Genomic DNA, 15429 nt, shown 5'->3' with positions numbered 1-15429 from the left:
ACCGGACAAGCACTCCTGTCCGCCTGAACGCACAGGTGGAAAAGTGGCTGACTCCGCAGCAACTGGATATCGGCAAAGTGGTTTGTGACAACGGAACAAATTTGTTGGCGGCATTGAAGTTGGGCAAGTTGACACATGTGCCGTGCATTTAACTGTATAGCATACATATTTGGGGTACATCCAGAAAGTGGGGAAAAACATGTACAGTATAATTATATCATGTGTTAAGCCAAGTGGAGGAGATGTGTGGGAGGTAACAACTCCATGATTGGTGCAATGTGTAATTACTGTAAATCCCTCCCTTGCATGGGAGAATCTCATAAAAGCAGGAATGTTGCCAATAAATGCCAGTTCTACTCCTGATACTGTGTGTCGTCCAGTTATTGGGAAAGGTGATGGGATATCTGTGGATTATATTGCTGATCGTGCTATTTACCCTATTGGATTTGTATTTGTTCCTGCATCCTCTGAATATATTGGTGGAGTTCAGCTGTGGGAAATCAGCTCTCCGCTACAAAACCTATATTGACAATGATATCATCAGTGAAAGTGCAGTTTTTTAAATGAAAAATGCAAAAAAATAAAAAATAATTATGAACGCTAACTTTGGCCAGTGTTTGTGACTAAGTGGCTACTGGACCTACCCCATTCTGAATACCCTTGGTTGTCTACTTTTGTGAATGATATGCCATTATGGGGGTAATTCTCATTCCTGGGCTGCCATATGGTCTCAAACCAATCTGGCAAACTGAAATGGGAAAGCATTACATTTGTCCCTGTAACCTTCCAAAACCCCATAACACCTGTACATGTTATGTGTACTGTTTTACTCGTGTGACATCGCTGAACACAAATATGAGTGTTTTATATCAGTAAAATGTAAAATGACGATGATGTCATCAGTGAAAGGACATGTGTTTTTGTGAAAAATGCAAAAAACAAATATGAACGCTAATTTTGGCCAGGGTTTGTGACCAAGTGGCTACTAAAAAAGACTGGACATATCTCATTTTGAATACCCTGGGTTGTCAACTTTGGCAAATGGTATGCCATGATGGGGGTAAATCTCCTTCCTGGGCTGCCATACAGTCTCAAAGGCACCATAACCAATCTGACAAATTTGAAAGTGTAAAAATTAAATGGGCAAGCCCTATATTTGACTCTGTAACTTTCCAAAACTCCATAAAACCTGTACATGCATGGTACTGTTTTACTCATGAGACATTGCTGAACATAAATATGAGTGTTTTAGAGCAGTAAAATACATAATGACGATGTTATAATCAATGAAAGTGCAGTCTTTGTGTGAAAAATGCAAATAATATGAACACTAACTTTGGCCAGGGTATGTGACCAAGTGACTACTACAAAAGACTGGACATACCCCATTTTAAATACCCTGGGTTGTCTTCTTTTACGAATGGTATGCCATGCTGGGGTTAATTTTTATCCCTGGACTGCCATACAGTCCCAAAGGTAGCCTAGGCCTCGCAAACCAACCTGGCAAATTTTAATGTGTAAAAATGAAAAAAGGGAAAGCCCTATATTTGACCCTGTAACTCTCTAAAACACCATACAACCTATACATGGTGGGTACTTTTGTACTTGTGAGAAAAATAGTCTCACGCTAAGGTTCAAAATATGCCTTTTAAAATACCCTGGGATGTCTTCTTTAAGAAATGGTATGCCTTTATGGGATAGTTGCAATATATAGCCTGCTAAAATACTCTAAAATGGGACCTGGACACAGTGTAAAAATTCAAAGTTTGAAAAAAACTGCAATGGCTGTGTCTCAAATGTGCCCCTTCCATGTCCACATATACCTGGAAAAGGTATATACAGGGGTATTGCTGTACTCAAATGACATAGCTGAGCAACATATGAAATATTATACAGTTGTAGCACACATAAGGTTTGCAAAATATACTGTGAAAACTCACTTTGTGTGTCAAAAGGCAGAAAAATGCTTATTACCGCTACACTTGGTACCAGTTAGGGGAAAAATGATTCCACGCTAAAGTTCAAAATATGCCTTTTAAAATACCTTGGGATGTCTTCTTTAAGAAATGGTATGCCTTTATGGTCTAGCTGGAATATGTTGCTTGCTGAAGTGCTCTAGAATGGAACACAGAGCCATCAAAACCATCTATGAAAATTCACACTTAAAAACCTGAACTTGTCACATCTCTTTTACAGCACTGTGACTTTAAAAAATAGTGTCTAGGTCATACATTGGGCATATTGTTTTACTCAGAAAGATGTATTATTTGGGGGGTTTTATGACAGGGGCACATATCAAGTGTAAGAAATACTCAGCAAAAATGCAACATGTATGTAAAAATGCACATTTTTTTCCTCACCACAAACATTAACATAAATTGGTGACATGTTAAGGCACAATATACACCATAGAAGATACTGTGGGGTATCTGCTTTCTCAAATTAAATCCATTTGTGGGTTTATTATAACATTTAAACTGCTATAATGCCACAAAAAGAGACATAGGCCCGTCAAATCAATCTATGAAAATTCTAACTAAAGAAACTGAAATAGCCTTGTCTATTTTATGGCATTGTAGCTTCACAGAATAGTGCCAAAGGCATACAATGGGGGTATCGTTCTACTCAGCAGGTATAGCTGAACACAATATGGGGTTCTGTGCAGGAATAGCACACACCAACTTTGCGAAATACACATAAAAAAATCTTGTTATATGTGTATATGCCAAAATAGAAAAAAAACACAATTTTACTCCAATATTTAGCAGAGATTAGCGATGAAATAGCTAAGTAAAAAGTGTCAAAATAGCCTTAGGTAAATAGTCTGTGATGTCTACTTTATATAAATATATATTTTTGTGTAACAATTTAGTTTTTTGTGATGGCTACTAAACTTACAAGACAAACATACCAACTTCTAAAATTGTTTCACATTGAAAATTTATTTTAGTCCTTGTATTTTGTGACTACTAAGTATAGGCTGAAATCCTATACATATTATGTACTCTAAAAATCAAGACACATAAATTAATTTATTTTGAATTACTTTTTTTATTTTGTATATGGGACATCAAATTAAATCAATTTTGTCCTCTAAAAAAACAGTATATAATATGTATTGGTGCAATAAATGAGAGAGATACAAATTGCGTTTTAACACAAATAGCGAAAAAATGCAAGAATTGCTTGTGTCCTTAAAGGGATTCTCCAGTGCCAGGAAAACATATTCGTGACTTACCTACTCTCCTCCCCCACCCACGTCAGCCGGCGGGGGAGACCTAATGTGCATGCGCATCAATGGCCGCGCATGCGCATTAGACCTCCCCATAGGTAAGCATTATTCCATGCTTTCCTAAGGGGATTTTGGCGACGCTGGAGGTCCTCACATAGTGTTCTATGAACACAGAAGTATCTCTAGTGGCTGTCTAGTAGACAGCCACTAGAGGAGGACTTAACCCTGCAAGGTAAATATTGCAGTTTATGAAAACTGCAATAATTACACTTGCATGGTTAAGGGTAGTGGGAGTTGGCACCCAGACCACTCCAATGGGCAGAAGTGGTCTGGGTGCCTGGAGTAACCATTTAAGGGTAAGACAAACTTCTGAAGCGGTGTCCTTAAGGGGTTAAAGGGTTAAACTCCTACATGGCAGATAATTGAGAAGTGAGACTGCAGGGGGCATGATCTATGCACCAAAACGGCTCCATTAAGCTAAAGATGTTTTGGTGACTACAGTGTCCTTTTAAGTTCAAAATAGCAGAATTTAAAACATCTCTAAATAAGCTATGTATTCAGTTTGGCTTGTCTGGCATTACATTTGAATTTTACTTTGAATTTTCACTTTAGTTAATAGCCCTTTAAGTTGAGTATTTTCAGAAAAAACAAAATGTGGTTGTAACTATCAATTAAATCAAGGTCTTCACCACAGGAGGCTAAATTTAGTTGAGGTTTACTAAAAGTTCTCAAGTTTTTAATATTAAAATAATACTTACATATTTTTTTGTATTAGAATATTACATATTTGAAAACTTACAGACATGCAAATTATTTAATGGTTATTTACCAAAATGTGAATTCCCAGAATTCAAAGTGAATTTAAAATTTATAGCTTAATTGGGAAAAATCTTCAAGTCACCTGTGTTTTCAGTTTGGCTATTTTATATTAAATTTGAGACCCGTATTGGATTCACTTGTAATTCCCATTGATTCACACTTTACAGCATGGGTCGTCAACCTGGTCCCTACTGCCCACTAGTGGGCATTTTAGGATTTCAGGTGGGCGGTAGGGATTTCCAGGTTTTGACAACCTGACGACCGGGCCGACGGGCGGGCGGGTGCGAGCCGGCGGTACCCCTGCGACTGGGTACCGCCGTGACAATTTGCGGCCCCGGCCCGCGCGGCAAACCGCCTGGGCCGCATATGGAGGGGTCCATCGCGTGGCCCATGCTGTCAGGGCCACCCGATGGATGTGGATTGTGAGGGGGCCCGGTCAGCGCTGGGCGCTTTAACAGCGCGACCGGGCCCCCTGTGATGACATCGCAGAGCTGGGAGGAAGTGACTGCACGTCACTCCTCCCAGCTAACCCTGAGAGCCGCGCGGGAGGAAGACCAGGGAGTCAGAGTGGGAACTCTGACTCCCATCCACCTGAGCCACCACTGGACCCCAGGGAAAGACACCCTCCTGAATCTAAAAGGTAGGAAACAGGAGGGTGACTTAAATATAATGTGTGTGTGTGTGTCTTTGTATGTATGTCTTGTGTGTGTGTGTGTGTGTGTGTGTCTGTATATATGTGTGTCTTGTGTGTGTGTATGTATGTGTGACTGTCTGTTGGTATGTGTGTCTTGTGTGTGTCTGTATGTATGTGTCTTGTTTGTATGTGTGTCTGTCTGTGTTCCTGTATGTGTCGTATGTGTCTTGTGTATGTGTATGTATGTATGTGTGTGTATGTATGTGTGTCTGTATGTGTTGTGTGTGTCGGTATGTGTTGTGTGTGTCTGTATGTGTGTGTGTCTGTATGTGTCATGTGTGTCTGTATGTGTCGTGTGTGTCTGTATGTGTCGTGTGTGTGTATGTGTTGTGTGTGTGTGTGTGTATGTGTCGTGTGTGTGTGTGTATGTGTCGTGTGTGTGTATCTATGTGTCTGTATTTGTGTATGTGTGTCTGTATGTGTGTCTGTATGTGTGTCTGTATGTGTCGTGTGTGTGTGTATGTATGTGTCGTGTGTGTGTGTATGTATGTGTCGTGTGTGTGTGTATGTATGTGTCGTGTGTGTATGTATGTCTGTATTTGTGTATGTGTGTCTGTATGTGTGTCTGTATGTGTGTGTCTGTATGTGTGTGTCTGTATGTGTGTGTGTCTGTATGTGTCGTGTGTGTCTGTATGTGTCGTGTGTGTCTGTATGTGTCGTGTGTGTGTGTATGTGTCGTGTGTGTGTATGTGTCGTGTGTGTGTGTGTGTATGTGTCGTGTGTGTGTATCTATGTGTCTGTATTTGTGTATGTGTGTCTGTATGTGTGTCTGTATGTGTGTCTGTATGTGTCGTGTGTGTGTGTATGTATGTGGCGTGTGTGTGTGTGTATGTATGGGTCGTGTGTGTGTGTATGTATGTGTCGTGTGTGTATGTATGTCTGTATTTGTGTATGTGTGTCTGTATGTGTGTCTGTATGTGTGTGTCTGTATGTGTGTGTCTGTATGTGTGTGTGTGTATGTATGTGTCGTGTGTGTATGTATGTGTCGTGTGTGTGTATGTATGTGTATGTATGTGTATGTGTGTCTGTATGTGTGTCTGTATGTGTGTTTGTACGTGTGTCTTGTACGTGTGTCTGTCTGTTATAGTGGACTATATAGTAAGAGGGCTACCTAGCTCAGCCTTCCTACTGGGCATTGCTACAAGGAAGGTTAAACAATAGAAAAAAGGGGAAAAAAAGTGGGGAGGGGAATTGAGGAGGGAGAGGAGATGAGCTGACGCACAAATGAGAAATCATATTATGCGCAAACAGAGAAGTCGTCTGAATATCACTGAAAGAGACCTTCGTTTGCACGTCACTCCTCCCAGCTAACCCTGAGAGCCGCGTGGGAGGAAGACCAGGGAGTCAGAGTGGGAACTCTGACTCCCATCCACCTGAGCCACCACTGGACCCCAGGGAAAGACACCCTCCTGAATCTAAAAGGTAGGAAACAGGAGGGTGACTTAAATATAATGTGTGTGTGTGTGTCTTTGTATGTATGTCTTGTGTGTGTGTGTGTGTGTCTGTATATATGTGTGTCTTGTGTGTGTGTATGTATGTGTGACTGTCTGTTGGTATGTGTGTCTTGTGTGTGTCTGTATGTATGTGTCTTGTTTGTATGTGTGTCTGTCTGTGTTCCTGTATGTGTCGTATGTGTCTTGTGTATGTGTATGTATGTATGTGTGTGTATGTATGTGTGTCTGTATGTGTTGTGTGTGTCTGTATGTGTTGTGTGTGTCTGTATGTGTGTGTGTCTGTATGTGTCGTGTGTGTCTGTATGTGTCGTGTGTGTCTGTATGTGTCGTGTGTGTGTGTGTGTGTATGTGTTGTGTGTGTGTGTGTATGTGTCGTGTGTGTGTGTGTGTATGTGTCATGTGTGTGTATCTATGTGTCTGTATTTGTGTATGTGTGTCTGTATGTGTGTCTGTATGTGTGTCTGTATGTGTCGTGTGTGTGTGTATGTATGTGTCGTGTGTGTGTGTATGTATGTGTCGTGTGTGTATGTATGTCTGTATTTGTGTATGTGTGTCTGTATGTGTGTCTGTATGTGTGTGTCTGTATGTGTGTGTCTGTATGTGTGTGTGTCTGTATGTGTCGTGTGTGTCTGTATGTGTCATGTGTGTCTGTATGTGTCGTGTGTGTGTGTGTGTATGTGTCGTGTGTGTGTGTGTATGTGTCGTGTGTGTGTGTGTGTGTGTATGTGTCGTGTGTGTGTATATATGTGTCTGTATTTGTGTATGTGTGTCTGTATGTGTGTATGTGTGTCTGTATGTGTGTCTGTATGTGTGTCTGTATGTGTCGTGTGTGTGTGTATGTATGTGTCGTGTGTGTGTATGTATGTGTCGTGTGTGTGTGTATGTATGTGTCGTGTGTGTATGTATGTCTGTATTTGTGTATGTGTGTCTGTATGTGTGTCTGTATGTGTGTGTCTGTATGTGTGTGTCTGTATGTGTGTGTGTGTATGTATGTGTCGTGTGTGTGTATGTATGTGTCGTGTGTGTGTATGTATGTGTATGTATGTGTATCTGTATGTGTGTCTGTATGTGTGTTTGTACGTGTGTCTTGTACGTGTGTCTGTCTGTTATAGTGGACTATATAGTAAGTGGGCTACCTAGCTCAGCCTTCCTACTGGGCATTGCTACAAGGAAGGTTAAACAATAGAAAAAAGGGAAAAAAAAGTGGGGAGGGGAATTGAGGAGGGAGAGGAGATGAGCTGACGCACAAATGAGAAATCATATTATGCGCAAACAGAGAAGTCGTCTGAATATCACTGAAAGAGACCTTCGTTTGTTCCTTACGAAAATCGAACCAGATATCAAATATTTAGTCTCGCAGCATCAACCTCAAGGATCTCATTAATCACTAGTAAAGGTAATTTCAATTTACTTTATTGTTTTCTCATTAAACTTTATAAAGTTAAAAACCTTATAAACCTGCATTAAGTAGAAATAAAAAGATAAATGTACGTACATTTATTTTTTGTAAAACACCCTCCTTTCTAAAAAATATTCTGCATTTGCGCGAAAACTGGTGGGCGGTAAGGAAATTTTTTCAACCAAAAAGATGCATTAGTGGGCGGTAGGTAAAAAAAGGTTGACTACCACTGCTTTACAGGGATATTTACCAATGGAAGAATTCAAAGTGAAATTCAAATTAAAAGGTAAACATTAACCAAACAGAAAACAGTCAGAAGTGCTTCAAGTTTGGTTACTTAGGACTTAAATTTAAAATTCACTTTGAATACTAACTTTGGTAAATAACTGTGATCTGGGCCGCCATTAGGCACCTTTCACAGACCAGGTGGTCCTGGGATCCTGGACTGCTCAGGAAGACAAAGGTTCCCCCTGATCTTGTAATCCGCCGCCACTGGTGACGAAAACAAAGTCTCTTACAGCTTCAGTAGTCAGGGCCTGCCCCCTTGTTCCTGGAGTCCCAGAGTCCAATGTGCAAATATATATATATATATATATATATATATTTTTTTTTTTTTTGTTTAATTTCTTTTTATTAGTTTTCAAGTTAAGTCATCAATGTATAGGGTACAGAAGGAATAGGGATACTAAAATTGGTTGAACATAGTGGGGTTCACAGAATTTATACAGAGTCAATAAAACCTTCTAGCATTAGCAATTGCAATTGCAGAGCCCTTTTGGGCAGTCAGTGTTTTCGCAAGTGAGTTTGTTTCAGCCGTTCAGAATTACTAGTAGCGGTGTCATTACCGTTCATAACATGGCAAGCAACATTTGGACCCGTAGGTCCCAACAAGTACATTCTAGGGCTGTCATCGTGGGATGGTCGAGTGATTTATATCACCGGTTGAACAGTCATGAAAACAGGACAGAGAAGGTTCCTTGTGGGCTTGGGAGTTAGAGGCTCCCCGGCCTCCCAGTTCCGTTATTCTGTTATATATACCCAGTGGTCTTGCAGGTCTCCCGTTCCCATCGGGCTTTTAACTAAGTTGGGGCATGTAGGTCCCTGTCATTGTGGTGGGAGGTGAGACCATTGTCGTCTATCTAGTGGTCGGGTGTGTTCAGTATGTATACCCTGGGTGTTGGGTGTCTGACTGATAGAGCCGATAGGCTGTGTAGGCAGTGTTAGGCTTAGATTAGAGCAGGATTCTAGGTTCTGGCCTGCGGTGTACCTCGGGTAAGGGTTCTCCTGCCTTTGTGTTTTTGCAGTGCACGTCCTGATATACACCTGTGTCTCAAGCAGTCGACTTGTTGTATGTTGTCTCGCTGCCGGGGGTCCGGGTATGTCTCACTAAGGGTTTCAGGAATTAGTCTGTGCTCGCACATGTGTTTGGTCTCGGTTTGTCTGTTATTCGTGGTTACGGGGTGGGGAAGAGGGACGGGTGTGCGTCTGCTCATCGGTCTGTCAGTCGTCTGTCCGTTCTGGGTGGGGTGGGTAGAAGGGGAGGGGGGGGTGGCTCCTCGGGAAGCCAGCTGTCGGGGTACGCTGGGCTGGCGTGGTTCCCTTACGGGGACTTCGCTTGGGCCACCAGCCCGTGCTTGCAGATAGCTGGGGTCTTAGTGTTAACTAGTTTCCCCCAGTAAGTCCGGGAGCCTATCTCCAGTCATCGTCAGAATCCAGTGTGTCCATGTGTCTAGGTACCTCTGGGCTCTGTCCGTTGCCGTCAAGTGTAAGTCCTCCATCACCCTGACGTCCTCCATTTTCGCAAACCATTCCCTGAGGGTAGGGGCCTCAGTGTCCTTCCAATGCAGGGGGATGAGTAGTTTGGCAACGTTCAATATCCGTATAGTCAATGAACGTTTGTATCTGTTGTTGGGCACCATAGTATGGTGTAGGAGCATTGCTGCCGGTTCGTAGGGTGGGGGGCGGTCAGAGAATTTCTGTATTAGTTTGTAAATCCCCCGCCAGAAAGGTTGTATCCTCTCGCAGGACCACCAGATGTGTATGTGTGTCCCAGTTTCAGTCCCGCATCGCCAGCAGTGTGCGTTATGGTCTGGGTGCATGTTGTGTAGTATGTCTGGTGTATGGTACCATTGTGTGAGCAGTTTGTATACGGCCTCTTGGTGTCTGCTGAAGACCGCACAGTGGTGTGTCAGTGTGCATATTTTGTCCCATTCCCCTTCGCTTAACTGCAGGTTCAGGGCTGTTTCCCACTTACCCTTAAATCTAGGGGTTTCTACGGGGATCTGGGTTTGTAACATGCCATAAAGCTTTGATATCCCGTGCGAGAGTGGTTCCGGATCGAGGCACAGTCGCTCGAACTCCGTGGGGGCACGGCGTAGGGCCCTACCCTGTGGCAGGGTCCGGAGATAGCTCGTCGTTTGTGCGTGTGTGAGTGTCTGTGAGAAGGTCGGGGGCCGATCGCCTATGAGGTCTGAGAGGGTCTTCCGACCTGTTGGTGCGAGGAGATGGAGGAGTCTAGGTAGTTGGTATGGTATTATGCTCCTAAAAATTAGCGGGTCAAGTCCCGGGGGGAAATCCGTGTTGTGTGTCAGGGGTAGTAAGGGTGACGGGTACGGGGTTAAGCTAGCTCTGTCAGCTATACCGTACCATACCTGTAGAGTGTGCCTCACATATATAGGTGCCTCCATTTTCCCCCTTCTAGGTAACCATGGGGCCAGCGCTATGGGGATCCCCAGGTCCGCTTCCTCCACTATCTTCCATTGTTTGTGGACGTCACCTTTGGACCATTCCACTATTCTGAGGAGATGGCACGCGAGGTAGTAGAGGTGGAAGTCTGGCAGTGCCATGCCCCCCCTCTCCCTTGGCTGAGTGAGTTGAGAGAATTTTAGCCTAGGTTTCTTCCCTTTCCATACGTATTCTCTTAGAGTCCTATGTAGGGTCGCGAAGTATGTCTTGGGGATACGTATAGGTATCGTCTGCATCAGGTACAGTAGGCGTGGGAGGAAATTCATTTTGATGACTTGGACCCGTCCGAACCAGGAGATGTGGGGGTATGACCATTCCCCTGTATCTCTTTTAAACACGGCCAGCTTCTGGGCGAAGTTTTCCTTAAAAAGGTCAGTGCTGTTGCGGGTGAGCCATATACCCAGGTACCTGATTTTAGAGTCTGCCCATTGGAATGAGAAGCTCTGGCGGAGGGATGTTTCCCGTTGTTTGGGTATGGAGATGTTGAGGATGTATGATTTGGCGAAATTAATTTTCATGTTGGAGATCTCTCCGTACTCCCTAAAGGCTCTAACAATGTTAGGGAGTGAGAGTTCGGGTTTAGAGACAAAGAAGATAAGGTCATCGGTGTAAGCCGCGACCTTGTGCTGTGCCCCGCCTCTGGTTACCCCTGTGATATCCGGGTTGGTTCGGATTGCTTGTAGGAATGGTTCTAATGCTAGAACGAAAAGAATCGGCGACAGGGGACATCCCTGTCGAGTGCCGTTCTGTATTGTGAAGTCATCTGTGAGAGCCCCATTCACGAGTATCTGGGCTTTGGGCTGTTTATAAAGCACCTCTATCCAACCTCTCATGTGCGTTCCCATACCCAGGTGCGAAAGGGCCTGGAATAGGAATGTCCATCCGATCCTATCGAAGGCCTTCTCCGCGTCTGTGGATAGCAGGAGAAGGCCCCCGACTCCCCCCTGCTCCCCGTGGGCTATTGATAGGGCTCTGATCGTGTTGTCCCTGGCTTCCCGCCCCCTCACGAACCCCACCTGGTCCGGGTGTACCAGGGCAGGGACGTGCGGTTGCAGGCGGGTCGCCAGGATTTTCGCTAGGAGCTTCGTATCGCTATTTATAAGGGAGATGGGTCTATAGTTGCGGCAGCAGTCGCCATCTTTCCCTTCTTTTGGGATGAGTGTGATGTGTGCCCTGAGAGATTGTGGGGGCAGGTGATGCCCTTCCCTAATCGCGTTGAAGGAGGACAGCATCGGCGCATATAGGGTCCATGCAAAGCATTTGTAGTAGCGCAATGGGAGGCCATCTGGCCCCGGGCATTTGCCCAGTTTGGATGTTTTGACAGCCCCTGCTATCTCCTCCACCATGATGGGCTCATCCAACGCCTCCGCTACCTCTGGTTCCAAGTGTGCGTGTGTGTTAGTTTGGAGGAAGTTAGTTATCCGGGTCATGAGGTTAGTTCGTGATTGTATGCCTTGTGGGGTCGGTAGGGAGTAGAGGTCTGTGTAGTAGGAGCGTATGATTTTGTGTATTTCGGCAGGGAGGCGATGCACCCTCCCTTGACTGTCCTTCATTCTGTCAATATATGTCAGCTATTGTCAATATATGTCAGCTGTCTACGTTTGGTCAGCATTCTTGCTAGCAATGTTCCGCTTTTATTACTGTTGGCCTCAAAGAATGTCTTTTGTCTGGCCGCCTCTCTATGGTGTCTAGCGTTCAGTAGTGTGGACAGTTCCCTTCTTAGCTGAAGTAACTTGGCCTGTAGTGAGGGGAGATTGTCTCTTTTGTTCGAGTCGTCTGTCGTCTGTATGTCTTGTATGAGTGACGTGATGCGAGCCTCTCTTTGTCGCTTTAACCACGACCCCTTTTGTATAAGGTGTCCTCTTATTACGCATTTGTGTGCCTCCCATATGTATGTGGGTGAGGTTTGGTCTGGTGTGTTGGATGTGAAGTAGTCTGTCAATATCTTTTCTGTTTCAGTCCGGACGTCAGGCATGGACAGCAGGTAATCATTCAGCCTCCATTTGGTCGCTCTTGGCCTATATAGTGGTGAGGAGATAGTGAGTGTTACCGGTGCATGGTCAGACCACGTTGCTGTTCCCAGCTCCGTTGTCTTCACCAGGGTTAGGTGGTGGTGTGTCGTGAAGAGGTAGTCGAGTCGTGAGTATGTGTTGTGTGGGTGGGACAGGAACGTATAGTCCCTTTCGTCTGGGTGATGCGCTCTCCAGCAGTCTATCAGCTGCGAGCATCTAAGTAGGGCCCTTATGTGTGTTAGGTGCTGGGTCGGGACCCTTGAGGACCCGGAGGACGAATCCCATTTAGGGTCCAGCGTCAAGTTGAAATCCCCTCCCAGAATTAATATGCCCTCTGTGAAGGTTAGCAGTTTACGCAAGGTGCGTTTGAGGAAGCTGTAGTGCCTTTGGTTAGGGGCATATATGTTTGCAAAGGTGTATGACGTTTCGGCTATGGTGCCCTTTAGGAACAGGTATCGTCCTTCCGGGTCCGATTCGGCTCCCGTTTCATGGAATGGTACCCTCTTGTGAAGTAATATGGCGACCCCTCTTGATTTGCTTGTCTTAAAGTCGCTATAGTACCCTCTGGTGTATCTGTGGTCTGTCAGTTTGGGCCGGAGCCCTTCTTTAAAGTGCGTTTCCTGGATATAGACCACGTCTATTCCGGATTTATAGAAGTCCCTCAGTGCGCTTGTGCGTTTTTCGGGTTTATTCAACCCTCTTGCGTTGATAGTGGTGATTGTGAGATCTGCTTGTCGAAGCGCCATGGTGGGCCTCCTGGGGGACCCCAGGGTGACGGTCTAGGGGAGATAGTCTGTGGGCGGGGATAGGTGGGGGAAGAAAACAAAAAGGGGGGGGAAGAAGGGGGGGGAATAGGGGTGGGTAGTCGGTCTGTGGTGAACCAGCGTCCGTCGGGGCGCTGTCTAGGATGTGGGTTGCCCGGGGCGGGTTAGTCACCTTCCCACCAGGGGTGTGAGGTGACCCCCTACCCGGGGTCTATTACCCCTTCCTCAGAGGGGTCGTGGGAGGTCGCGAGTTTCGTGGCAGCACTCGTGAGTGTGCGGACTGTTGTGGTACCGGTCCACTAAGTCCTGGGGTTCGTTAACCATGTAGACCCCTATCGGCTCGTTGTGTGTCTAAGTAGCCTATGTGTTCCTCGCTTTCTAATGCGTGGCCCTGGGCCGTGTAGCCTACGTACGTGTCGGATCTCTCGTGAGTCAAGAGATAGCGTGTGTGGGGGTGGTCTATGATGACCATATATCCTTCAAACATTGAAACATTTTAAACATTCGATCAGTAGCAGTAAACATAAATTAGTAAAACTGATAACCTGCTGCGTCTTGGGCCTTGTCACAGCCCGGCAGTATGTGCCCAGTGTCCCCGTGGGGCCCACCCCCTCCCCCCATCCCTGTTAGCTTCACTTTCCAGGCCGTATTAGCCTGTGTCAGTCGGCCATGGAGGCCCTCGTTTCCCCTCCCGGGAGCCCGGGCCCCCCCCCCGGCCCGGCCGAGGGCGCCCCCCCGCGCGCTCGCCTACAAGGGTCGTCACGCAGCGGGGTGAGGAGTCCCCAACCCGGCCCGGCCAGGGGCACAGACCCCCACCCTCGTTGTCTAGGGCGTGACCTCTGGCCATGTCGCCTTCGTGCCTGTCGGGTCTCTCTTGGGTCAAGAGATAGCGTGTGTGTGTGGGGGGGGGTTCCATAGTAACCTTTCAACTTCCAAGCATATAACGTTTAAACATTTGACCATAAGCAGAGAACATAAATGAGGGGAAAGGGTAACCTGCAGTGTCTTGGGCCTTGTCCCAGCCCGGCATTATGTGCCCATTACCCCCGTGGGGCCCACCCCCTCCCCCCATTCCTGTCAGCTTCAACGCCCAGGCAATATTATCCTGTGTTAGTCGGCCGTGTAGGCCTGCATTTCCTTTTCCCGGGGACCCGGGCCCCCCCCAGCCCAGCCGAGGGCGCCCCCCTCGCGTGCTCTCCTGCAAGGGTCGTCACGCAGCGGAGTGGGGAGCCCCCGACCCGGCCCGGATGGGGGCACAGACCCCCCCCCTCCCCCCCTCCTTCCCCCCCCCCAGGAGGCCTTGCGGCCCTCACCAGTCCATGTTAGTCTACCAGCGGTGTAAGTCTAAGTTGAAGGGTTGGTGGGCCAGATAGTCCTAACCCTCCGTCCTGCACCCGGTTGGTCTCTGGGGTGCCTGATGAGTGCCAGGGTGAGTTGGCACATGGTGGCTGGGTGCCTGTGGAGAGTGATACCTTAGCTCGGGTGAGTAGGGCGTGGGCGGGCCCTGGACCCCAGCGGGGCCCGGGCGGCGTACAAGGCTTTCTACATTGTGGCCCCGGACGGGCGCATCGCCTGTTGTCGGCCCCGTCTTTGTCTCTGCGGTCTCTGTTGAGGCAAATGGGCAATTGTGGCAGGTAGATAAAATGCCAGCGGGTCCGGCCATGGCATCTGGATCGGAGGGAGCTGCAGTTCCCGGATCAGTTCTGGTAGGTCCTCTGCCTCTCGCACCAGGATGGGGCCCGTTGGTGTGAAAATTTGTAATCCGGTTGGGAATGTCCAGCGGTAGCGATGTTTGTTGGTTTGCAGGGCCCTCGTAAGCGGGCGCATGGCCCTGCGGTAGGCCAATGTCGCTGGGGAGAGGTCTGGGAATAGCTGTATCGCGGCTCCGTTCAGAGGGATACGGTCCATCTCCCTGGCCCGTTGGAGGATCTCCTCTTTGAGTGGGAAGCTGGCCAGGCAGCAGATAATGTCTCTGGGGGGGTCTTCTGGATTCCCCTTAGGGCGAAGCGCCCTGTGGGCTCTTATGAACTCAATGTTTGAAGCCTCCGGCCTGTCAAGGATTTTGTTGAAGAGGCCTGTTAAAATCTCCTTCACCGGTTCTGGGGCGGTCGAGCTTTCGGGGACACCCCTGACTCTGATATTTTGCCTTCTGCCTCTGTTATCGAGGTCTTCGATATGGTGGGCCATCTGTTTAAGTTGGGCTGTTTGTTTGTTAATGGTGTCCGAGTTCGCCGTTTGCACCGATTGTGCGTGGTCGGAGTCTGCCTCCAGTTGCGAGACTCTGTGAGTGAGACCTTGCAGGTCCTCCCT

This window comes from Pelobates fuscus, chromosome 8 (assembly GCF_036172605.1).
Source record: "Pelobates fuscus isolate aPelFus1 chromosome 8, aPelFus1.pri, whole genome shotgun sequence".
Classification (NCBI taxonomy): domain Eukaryota; kingdom Metazoa; phylum Chordata; class Amphibia; order Anura; family Pelobatidae; genus Pelobates; species Pelobates fuscus.
The sequence above is the reverse complement of the archived record's forward strand: the minus strand, read 5'-3'. Positions refer to the sequence as shown.